Below are 15,358 nucleotides of genomic sequence, written 5' to 3' on the forward strand. Positions count from 1 at the left end.
AAACCATTAGCCAGACTCATCAAGAATAAAAGGGAGAAGACTCAAGTCAACAGAATTAGAAATGAAAAAGAAATAACAACTGACACTGCAGAAATACAAAGGATCACGAGAGATTACTACAAGCAGTGATGACAATAAAATGGACCAACTGGACGAAATGGACAAATCCTTAGAAAAGCACAACCTTCCAAGACTGAACCAGGAAGAAATAGAAAATATAAACAGACCAATCACAAGCACTGAAATTGAGACTGTGATTAAAACTCCTCCAACAAACAAAAGCCCAGGACCAGATGGCTTCACAGGTGAATTCTATCAAACATTTAGAGAACAGCTAACAGCTATCCTTCTCAAACTCTTCCAGAATATAGCAGAGGGAGGAACACTCCCAAACTCATACTATGAGGCCACCATCACCCTGATACCAAAACCAGACAAAGATGTCACAAAAAAAGAAAACTTCAGGCAAATATCACTGAAAACACAGATGCAAAAATCCTCAACAAAATACTAGCAAACAGAATCCAACAGCACACTAAAAGGATCATACACCATGATCAAGTGGGGTTTATCCGAGGAAGACAAGGATTCTTCAAGATACACAAAACAATCAATGTGATGCACCATATTAAAAAATTGAAGGAGAAAAACCATATGATCATCTCAATAGATGCAGAGAAAGCTTTCGTCAAAATCAACACCCATTCATGGTAAAAACCCTCCAGAAAGTAGGCAAAGAGGGAACTTTCCTCAACATAATAAAGGCCATATATGACAAATCCACAGCCAACATCATCCTCAATGGTGAAAAACTGAAACCATTTCCTCTATGATCAGGAACGAGACAAGGGTGTCCACTCTCAGCACTACTGTTCAACATAGTTTTGGAAGTTTTAGCTACAGCAATCAGAGAAAAAAAGAAATAAAAGGAATCCAAATCAGAAAAGGAGTAAAGCTCTCACTGTTTGCAGAAGACATGACACTATACATAGAGAACCCTAAAGAGGCTACCAGAAAACTACTAAAGCTAATCAATGAATTTGGTAAAGTAGCAGGATACAAAATTAATGCACAGAAATCTCTGGCATTCCTATACACTAATGATGAAAAATCTGAAAGTGAAATCAAGAAAACACTCCCATTTACCATTGCAACAAAAAGAATAAAATATCTAGGAATAAACCTACCTAAGGAGACAAAAGACCTGTATGCAGAAAACTATAAGACACTGATGAAAGAAATTAAAGACAATACCAACAGATGGAGAGATATAACATGTTCTTGGATTGGAAGAATCAACATTGGGAAAATGACTATACTATCCAAAGCAATCTACAGATTCAATGCAATCCGTAGCAAATTACCAATGGCATTTTTCACAGAACTAGAACAAAAAGTTTCACAATTTGTATGGAAACACAGAAGACCATGAATAGCCAAAACAGTCTTGAGAAAGAAAAACGGAACTGGCGGAATCAGGCTCCCTGACTTCAGACTATACTACAAAGCTACAGTAATCAAGACAGTATGGTACAAAAGCAGAAATGGCACAAAACTGGCACAAAATCAGAAGTATAGATCATAGAACAGGATAGAAAGCCCAGAGATAAACCCACAGACATATGGTCACCTTATTTTTGATAAAGGAGGCAAGAAAATTCCAATAAAGAACAGACGTAGAATAAAGAATAAAGATGCAGACATAGAGAATGGGCTTGAGGACACGGGGAAGTGTAAGCTGGGACGAAGTGAGAGAGTGGCATGGAAGTATATACACTACAAATGTAAAACAGATAGCTAGTGGGAAGCAGCCACATAGCACAGGGAGATCAGCTGGTTGCTTTGTGACCACCTAGAGGGGTGGGATAGGGAGGGTGGGAGGGAGATGCAAGAAGTAGGAGATATGGGGATATATGTATATGTATAGCTAATCCACTTTGTTATAAAGCAGAAACTAAGACACCATTGTAAAGCAATTAGACTCCAATAAAGATGTTTTAATAAAGAAAGAAAGAAAAACATGGGACTCAAAACTGCCTCTGATTATTTCTAAGAGTCCCAAAGTGAAAACTACCACATGCCCATGAGCAGCAGAATGGATTAATAGATTGTGATTTTTACAAACAAGAAGGTAACACACAGCAATGAAAAAGTATCATCTTCAACTACACACAACAATGTGAATTTCTTAAATACAATATGTAGCAAAAAAGCCAGACACAAAAGAATGCATACTATATTGTCAAATTTATATAAAATGGAATGCAGTCAAACTAGTCTTGAGGTTAAAAGTCAGAGGCTGGAAATGGTCACACTTGAAGGGAATTTGTAACTGGGAGTATGGAGGACTATGTTTTTATCTGCATGCTGGGTACCTAGTTGTGCTTAATTTGTGATAATCTTTGAGTGAAACATTTATGATATTTGTACTTCTCTGTACATATAATATACTTCAATAAAACCTTTGAAGGGAGAATGCAGCTGGACCTTAAGATTGCATCTGTATCCATCATGGATACCTTGGAGCAACTAACTCTAGGCTTTTTCAAGCAGAAGAGCATTGGAAAAGTGTGGGCTTTCGATCCATTTGCCTGAGTTGGAAGTCTCCACTGCACTGTGACATTCATTCGCAGTGTGTCCTAAGGGAAGTTTCCTAAGCCTGTTTCTCCAGTAAATTTTTTATGAATTTGCGCCCCTCAATTACTTGATAGGGTTTTGTAAAGCACAAATGCAAACCCTGTAAACTGAGAGACCACAAACAAATTTATGGCGTTATTCTTCAACGGCCCTTAAGTATCTTGAGTTAGTACTATCATTGGCAAAAAAAAAGTCAAACTCTGTATTAGGAAGGTTAATGAATATTTCAGTATGGCCAGCAATTCTCCATAATTCAGTGGCTTCACACAATAAATAATAGTTCTGAATCCTGTAAAGTCCAGTTGGGGTTTCCTGGTTTAATGGCCTTCAGGAATCCTGTCCTTGGCTAGGTCTTTGAGATCCCCTCATTTTTTATTTGGAAAAAGGGACCACAGGAAAGGTACATCTATTTCCTAGCTGCTTTGTTCCTGAAGATATATGCATTATTCTCATTTCACATTCATTTTGGGGGGAAGTGGCCACATGGTCCCAACTCGTCGCAAACAACCTCAGGAAAGTAGGAAACTTTATTAGTCCCTTAGTCTGCCACTTTGCCCTTATGTTCTCCTGCACAAACCACAGATAATTTTTGAGGCTCTATCAGGTAAGCATTTCACACCAAATTCATAAAAATATGAAGATCATTTGATCTACAAACAAACGTAACTCTCTGGAATATATCCTCCAAGTGGTTGACTTTAAACTCAATCTGAATACCATGGATTTGCTCACACTTCTGTGAGACAGTTTACATTCATGAACAAACGTTATGCCTAAGTCACAATTCCTAGGTGTCAGTTCACATATATCTGAATTTAACACACTTTACTCTTTTCATCTTTAAGGTGAGAGGTATCTTGGTGTAGGAGAAAGCACCCAGCACCGATAACTGGGGTCATGGTCCACCTTCTAAATTTGTCATCAAACGTCAATACTTCAAAGTAGAGAAAATGCTTATATAGGACTTATTTAACCTTCATAAACTTAATTACCAAAACCCATTGTTAAATATTGTCCTCTAAAACTTTGGAAATGAAAGCTTTACTTTTACAATAGAAGGCTTACATAAGATATGGGACTTATTCCAAATCACAAATTGGGACCAAACTTAAGGCTCTGTATTACCAGTCTGATACATCATTTACTTCTCAGTAAAGCGGGAAAATGTCAAAAATAAAAATGTAATAATGTTTGCATGTAGGATATTCTAATGATCAAGTTTCAGAAAAGATTTGATAAATCTGGTAGAACTGTTTTACTGGTAAAATTCTCTCTGCTCCTTGATAATTGACCTAAGTAGTACCAGGAACTTTAATTATATCAATAATCACCATAAATTGTATTTATCCCTCATTTTTTGATCTTTTTTGTATTTGCAGACTTCGGATCACAAAACATAAGGCAAACAGTATCACTCTGGAGAGTTTTCATCATACAGACTTTTGCTCCCAGGAAGTGGTTATTTCATTTTAATAGTCCTGTATCTATCTATATATATGTATGTAGGTCTCTCATGCCTGAAATGAATTTTCAAGACTCAATGTCTTTATGCTAAGTATTCTGCACTCCAAAAACTACTGCTTCTGAAAATATGTACAGGCCAGGAATGAAGTGTTCTATTTTTACAATGAGATGCAGATTTCCTATTAAAAAGTAAAGCTTTCATTTTTAAGGTTATAAAGGATAGTACTTGAGTTTTGGTGAACTAATTTAGGAGGCTAAAGAAGTCCTACACAAGAATTTTCTCTAGTCTAAGTATTTACCTTGATTATTATTATTAGTGTCCAGCCCTTGACTCTGAATATTTGGGTCAAATAAATATCGGCAGCTGGTACTTATTCACTTTCTGTTGCACTGTTTTCAGTTAAATTTGATCTCAAAGCTATTTACACAGTCTCAAGCATCAATTATCAGAATATGTATTGATATTATTTTTTCATTTGTCTCTATGTCTCAGAAATACTTTTTTTAGTTCCCTTTCTTCCTTAAAGCAAAAACCAGGAGGGACACGTAAGAAAGTGAGGACATATTTCAGGGTTGAGGTAAGATGTAAAGAACTGTTCCTCTCTTTCCTCCAGTTTTAAAGTGTTTCAAACTCTATCAAGTAAGAATAGATGACTTATGCAATGTAGGGCATTGTGGGCCTGGAGTCTTCAATATTTCTCTGATCAGTTTGTAGATTCCATGGTCACAAGCAAGTACAGGTAGATAGTAAGCTCCATGCACCATCTTCACTAACCCTACACACCTATCAACCAGCACGACGCCTAGCGCATAACTGATTAAATATTAATGACGTATGGTTGGTAGCAGTTCCCCCACCTCTTGGCCAGTCCTGACCTGTAACATCGTACACACTTCTCTCAATGTTATAGGTAAGCCAAGTAGACAATCACCCTGAAAGTTCTTTAAATGGTCAAGAAAACTCCTAATGTCCCAAACTATACTCTGTCACCTGAAATTCCACTTTTGAGTTTCATTCATTTAGCTAAAAATGTCATTCTTGTTATAATCCAAAGCAAAGAAATATAAAACTGGAGCGTTAATAACATTTGAATCCATTTAAAATTATTTACACATATGACAAATGAGTATCAGATTTTTTCCCCAGTGCCGTTTGGTTGGAGGAAGAAGTCATTCTGTGGTCTTGGAAGTAGGTTGAGAAAAACCCAAGTCAGTAAGATGAGCTTAGATGAGTTACAATCAAGAAAACCTCTCCTTAACTCACACTCTTGTCTATGGATGACATAATACTAAAAGCATAGAGATTATCTGGTTATCACCAGTACCTGTATTATACATAATGAAAATGAGATCCACAGATGTGAACTGGTTCAACAGCTAATCACTGGTAGGGCCAAGCTTAGTTTTTAAGAGAACTGACTTTTAGTTTGGTGCTCCTCCTTTCAGAACTTTGATTTCTTACTTACAAAAGCTAATCCTACTTCAAAGTAAACTAAATCTTATAAAATATTTTAGAAATTCAGAAGAACCTTAAAGGAATATCAACAAATTTCCTGTCTCTGTAATTTTGTACAGTATACATAAATAACTACTTAGGCTCCTTTAGAGTCATTTAATTTTCCAAACATGTAAACTGATTAAGTGTGACGATTTATGATTACGTAGTTAGAAAAACTGAGTTTAAAAAATATTCTCCATCATTTTCATCAATATTAAATCAGCTCATTGAAATAATCATTGGGATCTATGGCTATGGTGAAAAAACTTGTATTGCTGTACGTATAAAGAAAATATCTTTGGGATTTCCCTGGCAGTCTAGTGGTTAAGACTTCACCTTAGAACCAAAGAACCAAAACAGAAGCAATACTTTAACAAATTCAATAAAGACTAAAAATGGTCCACATCAAAAAAAAGTCTTAAAAAAAAAAAGATAATATCTTTCCCTCTATTTCAAAAATGTATTCAATAAAGAAATTATGGTTATGCAAAAAATATGTATACCATGTGCAGTAGTGGAGTGCTGAGGTTAACAGAGTCAAAACTAAGTATATCAGGCAGTATATCAGGCAGTATATTAGAGTTCTCCAGAGAAGTAGGACCAATAGGATATGTATATATGTGTGTGTATACAGATATATGTATATATTTATATATAAAGATATTCATTACAGGGAATTAGCTCACATGATTATACAAGCGCAGAAGTCCCAATATCTACAGGATGAGTAAGCAAGCTGAAGACTCAAGACTGAAGTCTGAGTCCAAAATCCTGAGAATCAGGAAAGCCAATGATGTTCCATTCTGAAAACCAGCAGGCTTGAGATCCAGGAAGAGCAAATGTTTTAGTTTGAGTCCAAAGGCAGGAGAAAAGTCAATGTCCCAGTTCAAAGGACATCAGGTGGCAGAATTCCCTCTTTTTCAGGGTAAGGTCAGCTTTTCTGTTCTATTCAGACCTTCAGCTGATTAGATGAGGCCTACCCACATTACAGGGGGCTGATTTACTCAATATACAGATTTAAATTTTAATCTCATCCAAAAACACCCTTAGAGAAATAGTGTCTTAATCCATTTGGGCTGCTATAAGACAATACTATAGATTGGGCAACTTAACAAACAACAGAAATTTCTCAGTTCTGGAGGCTGTACATCAAAAGATCAGAGTGCCAACATGTTCGGATGCAGACTTTTCTGGACTGCAGACCTCCTGTTTTATCTTCAAGTAGCATAAGGGACAAGGGATCTCTGTGGGGTCTCTCTTATAAGAACACTAATCTCATTCATAAGGGTTCTAGTCTCATGACCCTTTGGTCAGCTTCCAAGGCCCCTAACGCCTAATACTATCACTCTTGGGGCATTAGAATTTCAACATATGAACTTTGGGGAGACACAAGCATTCAGACTGTAGAACCCAGAATAATGTTTAACCAAACATCTGGGCACTCCGTGGCCCAGTCAAGTTAACACATAAGATTAACCTTCACAGGCAGGCAGGTCTCATTAACTCATCACAGGCAAGCTACTCTTTCCAAATATCTTTCTGTAACACATTCTTTAATAGAAACACAAGAATTTCTTGGAAAAAAGGTTGAAACAATTCTACAGTTGGGATGAAGACATATGTAGGCATATATGGCAACTGAATATTCTGGGACAGATGATAGAATCAGACTTTAAAGATGTCAGACAGAGCTGCTAAGAAAGACATATCCTAAATGTAGACCAAGTCAAGCAACAACATTATTATCAGAGAGAAGTGGCTTACTAGATACAGATTAGTGACTATTTTACAAAATGGCCTGGGCCCAGCCACCCTAGCATCTAGTCCCACAGAACAGAAGGACTATATGTGAAACGAAAGCAGTTGTTCCGTTCAATCTGTGCTATTCCAGAGCTAGGCAATTTGGCTCTAGGACATCTTTTACAGAGCACAATAGAGAGAAAAGAGCTAACTCTGAAGATGATCCCCAAGTCCCACAGAATTGAAAAAGCTTTGGATAGCAGCAGAATTGGAGGGTACCAGAGAATGATGGGAGCCAAGCTTGCTATGTCACAGAAAGGGCAGCTGTGTCAATGGTAGCTGCCATCTACATTAACTAGAGAGCACTGTAAGTGAGCCCTCTGCGATATCCTGAAACGGTTGGGTGGAAAAGGAACATTTTTCATAGTGGGGTGACTTATTGAAAATTTTATGTAGCCAAATACTCTACTGATAAATTTTCATTTTGTGTTTTGCTGCTCTAGACTCATAAAAACACAAAAATGAGCTTCCCAACAATCCTCCATCCCCAATTCTCTTCCCTCCAGAGACGTAGTCAGTCCCAAAAGTGTAGTTCTCAGCTCTACATATATCAAGGGGCATAGTAAACAGGCTTCTTTTTGCATTTCTTTGAAAGAAGATATACCCTGGACTGTGGGCCATGATGATGACAATCCTTAAATGGCTCTTTGTGTTTGGAGGTTAAGGCAACTCAGAGAATCTAAGAAGAGAAGGACAAACAATAGTGTGCTAAATACAGCTCATACTCTCTTGCAAGAACCAGCTGTTTTTTTTTTTCAGGAATTTTGTGTTGTCAAACATAGCCATTATTAAAATTTAGATTATATAAACTTACTGTGAAATAAATTTTATTAAAAACAATGTTAATGAATACTCACAACTCATTACTTCCTACTTTACTACATTGTTATTATCTATGCTCTTTCTTGAGGTTGTTCACCTGTTTTAAATTTGTATGGTGGAAATAAAAAATCTCTTCCCAACTCTGCCTTCTGTGACATCACGTTGGTAACCTGAAATTGGCCATGGTGGGAGCATTCACACTACAGAAATTGTCAAATACTACAATTGTGACTTCATTTTTACAGTGAGCCAGTTGGGAAACATTTACTGGCACATCAGTGGGTTGACACTGTGAGTGTCAAGGTCCAGTAATGCTGATCTGATCCTAAGTTATCGCGAGGTCACTGAGGATGAAGAAGAGGAATGTGGTTACAACTTCAATATGGCACCCATGCGTAGCAGGTTTTCCAACTATGCTGTGTCTATGGAGAGTGCATTCTAAATCATGATACTCTGGAATGCCTCCTACCTTCGAAGGGATCATTCCTTTCTGATCAAAGAATATTGGCAGGGATGACCTTTGCCAATGAGGACCAAGTCTCTCTCCACTTTTTCTGGTGTAGTAGAAGCCTCAGATTTCTTCTACAAAATAATGGAAGGGTTTTCCACTATTGGATGGTATTGTACATTTGCAAAACTTGGTGGTTTGTGTCTGGATTCGAAATACATTTTATTTATATGAAAAAAATATCTTGAAATCTATGATATTACTGGTATCCCTAGTATTGTGTAATGATTCATACTTGTTATATCATGGGGAAAAATGCCTTGTTAGTAAAAATTGAATGTGGTAGTAGCATATCTCATAGGGATGATGATTATAAACTGTATTTGTTACCAGGTTTCATACAGACCATACATTTGAAATATTTATATTGTCATAGAACAAATAGTAGTGTGACTGATGCTTTAAATGTATGCATCTAATTCCAGAAACTATGTCCCATAGTTACAATCCCCCTCCATGTCTCAGATTTTGTGAGGTTAAAAAATGATTTTACATGTGACATTGGGAGGAGAATTTATGAAGTTGGTAGAGAGGTCATATGACCCCTCTCAAGATCCCCCAAATCATGCTACCTTAGAGATACTCTAAGGATGGCTGAGATATTACAGTCAATGCAGCTAATAATCTAGTAAAATTAGGGTATTAATGTTACTGGGCATTTGTTGATATTCACTGATTAGTGAGTTAGTCATGAGAAAAACTGCCCTAACCATTGTATCCCAGGATCTAACCAGGGAAACAAAACCATTTTACAAGCAAGAATAAAGGGAATTTAGTACAGGGGATTGGTTACATAGGTCATGGGAGAGCCATGAGACCAAAACAAGGGATGTAAGACAATCCAGAGATTATCACCAGCAGAAGACTGCTAGCTACCCTCTTAGGCTGGAGGGCCAAAGGAAGCAGGTGATATCATAAAAGTCCAGACAACATCCAGGTTCACCTGTCTGACAGGCTTTTTAGGACTTGGAGCCCCGTAGTTGAAGACACGGCTGCCAGAGATGCCATCAAGATAGAGAGGGAGACAGAAGAATACTCTGGTTTCCCCCTTCCTCCTGCTCCGCAATCTCATACCAGGGATTCTCATTAAACATAACCATGTTAACAGTGGGCCATTGTATATGTAGCTTATAGGGGTCAGCAGAGAAAGAAAAGGACAAGGAATAGATCTGAGGGAAAACAGGTACAGGACTAATAAATCTATAAAATCCAAAATATGTATCTATATCTGGATGGATAGAGAGATAAAGACAAATTCCCCCCAATGTCCATTAATGTTATGACAAGGGGGAAAAAAAGAATTTTTTTCTTGCCCGGGTATATTATCTGAATGAGCATTTAATTAATTACTGAATTAGAAGTTTACACACTTCTAATTATTTACACTATTCAACTGCCATTTAGCTTCCTAAATGAGCACAAGATTGCCCAAATATCAAGAGCCTATTACTGATCCAAGAGACTCTTCTTTTCCATTATTCTAAAGCTCTCTATCTATACTCATACTGTGAGAGGTACTACAAAATGGAAAACTAGACTGATTTGACAGTTAACCCACCCTTTTTCACCTTGCCTTCTTCTCAGATATGCTGAGAAACATAAAATGGCCAAAAGGCAACAAGAAGGAGGAGGAAAAGTACAAGAATACTCCGCAAACTGAGCGATGGATGATTGACAGCTGACTCCCTTTGCCAAGTGCTTTTATTATCCCACATGTTATCCCTGCATCCCAGGAAACAGCCTGAAGTAACACGTCAATATTATTATGGCTACATCTTCGCCATATCCTCTTTCCACCACCAAAAAAATAAGAGCCCATCAGAAAATACATAATATTAGCCAAGACTTGGTTTTTCCTTCCTAGAGTTACTTCTGTTTTATGCAGATCCTCTTTACAAAGCTATTCTTAGAGTCCTTTTTGGTATCATAAACTTAAACTAAGGAAAACTACCTTTCCTTCCTTCCTGACACATTATTTCATGAGGAGTGTGTGCTGTTACTTACATAGACAGGCAGAGTTTTTTCAAAGCAGAAAAGCCATCTATTTAGCTTGCTTTCCATGCGCTATCTATATACTACAATTAAGCATTTCAAGCAAACAAATTCGTTCTAGAAAATAGGCAACTCAAAAATACAAACAAGCCTTATAATAGTATTCAAGTAACCCTAAAACTATTTGAAAAATAATCCTGCTTTAAAAGTTAAAGTGTGGAAAAGAAGAAGTAAAGCTGTCACTGTTTGCAGATGCCATGATACTGTACATAGAGAATCCTAAAGATGCCACCAGAAAACTACTAGAGCTAATCAATGAATTTGGTAAAGTAGCAGGATACAAAATTCATGCACAGAAATCTCTTGCATTCCTATACAATAATGATGAAAAAATGTGAAAGAGAAATTAAGGAAACACTCCCATTTACCATTGCAACAAAAAGAATAAAATACCTAGGAATAAACCTACCTAAGGAGACAAAAGACCTGTAAGCAGAAAACTATAAGACACTGATGAAAGAAATTAAAGATGATACAAACAGATGGAGAGATATACCATGTCCTTGGACGAGAAGAATCAACATTATGAAAATGACTATACTACCCAAAGCAATCTACAGATTCAATGCAATCCATAACAAACTACCAATGGCATTTTTCAGAACTAGAACAAAAAATTTCTCAATTTGTATGGAAACACAAAAGACCTCAATTAGCCAAAGCAATCCTGAGAAAGAAAAACAGAGCTGGAGGAATCAGGCTCCCTGACTTCAGACTATACCTGAATCGTATAGTATAGACAGTATGGTACTGGCACAAAAACAGAAATATAGATCAATGGAACAAGATAGAAAGCCCAGAGATAAACCCATGCACATATGGTCACCTTATCTTTGATAAAGGAGGCAATAATATACAATGGAGAAAAGACAGCCTCTTCAGTAAGTGGTGCTGGGAAAACTGGACAGCTACCTGTAAAAGAATGAAATTAGAACACACCCTAACACCATACACAAAAATAAACTCAAAGGGAAGGGTAAGCTGGGACAAAGTGAGAGAGTGCCGTGGACATATATACACTACCAAATGTAAAACTGATAGCTAGTGGGAAGCAGCCGCATAGCACACGGAGATCAGCTCGGTACTTTGTGACCACCTAGAGGGGTGGGATAGGGAGGGTGGGAGGGACATGCAAGAGGGAGGAGATATGGGGATATATGTATAGCTGATTCACTTTGTTATAAAGCAGAAACTAACACTCCATTGTAAAGCAATTATACTCCAATAAAGATGTTTTAAAAAAAAAGTTAGTAAAAAAATTCAAAAGAATTGGCCACACTCCTCCAACAGATTCTCTAACATTTAGCAGAAGAGAATTCACACTGATTCTGGTTTATGAGTAAAGGACAAGTCAACTTTAAAGTGGATCATAGATGACAATGTTTCTTTTCCACGTATCTGCTTTGGAGCCACATTTCTGCTGACCACTCAAAAACTTCCTCTTGAGTATTTTGTGATATATTAGAACCAGGAATAAGGGATGTTAGTGCTGGAAGGGCCAGCCAATGGTCTGCGATTTAATTCACATATCCTTTCTGCACCAGACTCTTTAAGATCATTGAGTCAGCCTAAGAATTTTGAAGCCGTAGAATTCAGGACGGTACGTTACAATATGCCAGTATTACTATTCTCCTGTTCTGACATTCTCCACTGATTGACAGATGAAGGAGAAGAAAGGGCAGTCACCATCTACTGAGAGTAAATGAAACTGGAATATTAAAATTCAGGATTATTTGAGTGACTGAATTGGCTGGCAGAGTGTTCTGCAGTTAAGGGTGAGGAAAGATTAATTCTGCACATGACACCACTACTGTATTTATACAAGTCTACTGGGACAGTTGTTTGCCTTGAATTGTTTTCTTCATTCACTTCAGTCAGTTGTGCTGACTGATTTTCCTTTTTGATGTATGAAATGACTGTTTGACTGAATCTACCATTTAATTTCCACTAATGCACTGTAAAAACAATACATTAGTCAAATCGGATTGGCAGGTATGAAAATGTTTACCCCAGAACTAGACAGAAATATAATATTGCCTTCTACAGAAATGTAGGTCATATGCCCTGGATTTGGGAAATGTTCCAATTTTAACTGTTTTGCCATGTTTCAAAAATGTAGGGTGACTGATCCCATAGTAAATATAAGAAGATCTGTGAAGTCCAGATAAAAATAATTTCGTGTGAATCTGAGAATCACATAAAAGAAAAAACTATTATGAGATAAATTTTACTGAGTTTCATACCTATCAAGAGGTGTTTCTATGTTAAATTTTTGAGTCTTATTCTAGAAGTTCTTTAGGAACAAATACTTCAAATATATTCATAGAAAACTATTTATAATTTCATTCTTCCAATATTTATAGTTACTATGACAGGCCATTTCTCCATATCCCATCCCACAATTCTCTGCTCTGAACATTTGGAAATTGGTGGCATGAGCAGGAAAGTGCAGCAGTTTTTGAGACTGTTATTGAATAATGCTGATTTTATAAAGACTGCTTTCTTCCATAGTTGACAAACTTATTATGGTACAGATGGTTGCATACTACTCTTAGAGATGAATAAGTTCTTAAGGAATTTTCCATATCCCATTCACCAATCTGTGTTCTTGTTCAAAGCAAAATTAATTCCTTTCAAAATTAACGTATTACCTTAATAACAATTTTTAATCTTAAAATTATCTGTGAGAATGGGAATTTTTGGTAGGAAAAAGTGACAGAAGATGGGACAAAACAAAGAATTCATAGACAAAACAGAATTTTTTAAATGGTGGGTAAGAACTCCTGTTTCCAACTCTGTCAGTTTACCTTAGGAAAACATACTAGAAAGGCCAGATAAATCATAAGCAACATTTGACTGTGAGCGTTAGAAAGCTACTGAGGTAGCCATGACCTAGAAAAGTAAAACAGAGAAAGAAACTCACTGAAGTGAGAACAATACTCTGTACATGCGCTTCTAGCCCAGTCACTTAGAAACCACTGATGAAGAGCAAAAGTCTGAGAAACCAAATGTGGCTCCTAAGAGGCAGAAATGCCAGTAGACCTTAGGACAATGTCATAGGACTAAGGAAACCAGAGTTGGAATTTAGAATAACAAGGCAGCTAGAATTTTAAGGACCAAAATCCCAGAGAGAGTAAAGATTCATAGGATTGAGCTGGATTCAGCAACAGTGTTCCCTTGCAGTATTTTCCATGTATAATAGGTAGACAAGGCAAGATGCTAAGAAGTCAAGCAAAAGCTAACTGAAGTCAAAGCAGAAGTCAAAAGCTAACTAAGTCAAAGGTTTAGTTGGCTTATAATGCTGAACAGACAAAACAGGGGTTCAGAACCTATCAAAGAATTGTGGCCCAATGGAAAGCTAATCATATGAATCAGGACACTGAAAGTCTCTCTCTGTGTGTGTGTGTGTGTGTGTGTGTGTGTGTGTGTGTGTGTGTGTGTGTGTGTTAGGAAAGTTGATGCAACATCTACATTGAACCTTATAAAGAAGGAAAATGAGTATGCAGTTTGTCCAGTGACTGAGGTGATCTTCCCCTCTGCTCCCTACCTGAGAATAGGAAATTCTCTCCTGAAGAAAATACAGTTGACCCTTGAACAATGTAGGGGTTAGAGACACTGACTCCCTGTGCAGTCAAAACTCCACATATAACTTTGTGGTCGGCCCTTCCTATCTGTGGTTCTGAATCTGAGGATTCAATCAACCACAGATCATGCAGTACTGTATTACTTATTGCAAAAAAAATCCACGTATAAGTGGATCTGTACAGTTCAACAAACCCAGGCTGTTCAAAGGGCAACTGTAATGCCATTCAGATTCTCTACAACGTGTCATATCCCAAGTCTAGTATTCTTTGAAGAACCATCACGACTACCAAGAAAAGGAGAATTAGAATAAAAATCAAAACAGGGGCTTCCCTGGTGGCACAATGGTTGAGAGTCCGCCTGCCGATGCAGGGGACCCGGTCTGGGAAGATCCCACATGCCGCAGGGCGGCTGGGCCCGTGAGCCATGGTCGCTGAGCCTGTGTGTCCGGAGCCTGTGCTCCACAACGGGAGAGGCCACAACAGTGAGAGGCCCGCGTACCACCAAAAAAAAAAACAGAATCACAATCACAGATGACCTAAACATTAAAGTTCATACATATTTTGGTAAATATTATCAAGTTCAAGAAAATAGATGACAAGGTGGAGAGTTTAACTAGATAACTGGAAGCTGTAAACTGATTGAAGTTGAACTGATAGAATTGAAACTTATACTAAATTTAAAACTCAGTAGTGGATTGGGCACATGTAAAGAAAGGTAAGTGAACTGCAAGACAGAATAGTAAAAATATTAAGACTAAAGCATGGAAAACAGGGCTTCCCTGGTGGCGCAGTGGTTGAGAGTCCGCCTGCAGATGCAGGGGACGCAGGTTTGTGCCCCGGTCCGGGAAGATCCCACAGGCCGCGGAGCGGCTGGGCTCGTGAGCCACGGCCGCTGAGCCTGCGCATCCGGAGCCTGTGCTCCACAACAGTGAGAGGCCCGCGTACCACAAAAAAAAAAAAAAGAAGAATGGAAAACAAAAAGGATAAAAAATA

Source organism: Neophocaena asiaeorientalis, unplaced genomic scaffold, assembly GCF_003031525.2.
Source record: "Neophocaena asiaeorientalis asiaeorientalis breed wild unplaced genomic scaffold, Neophocaena_asiaeorientalis_V1.1 scaffold249, whole genome shotgun sequence".
In the NCBI taxonomy this organism is placed as follows: Eukaryota; Metazoa; Chordata; class Mammalia; order Artiodactyla; family Phocoenidae; genus Neophocaena; species Neophocaena asiaeorientalis.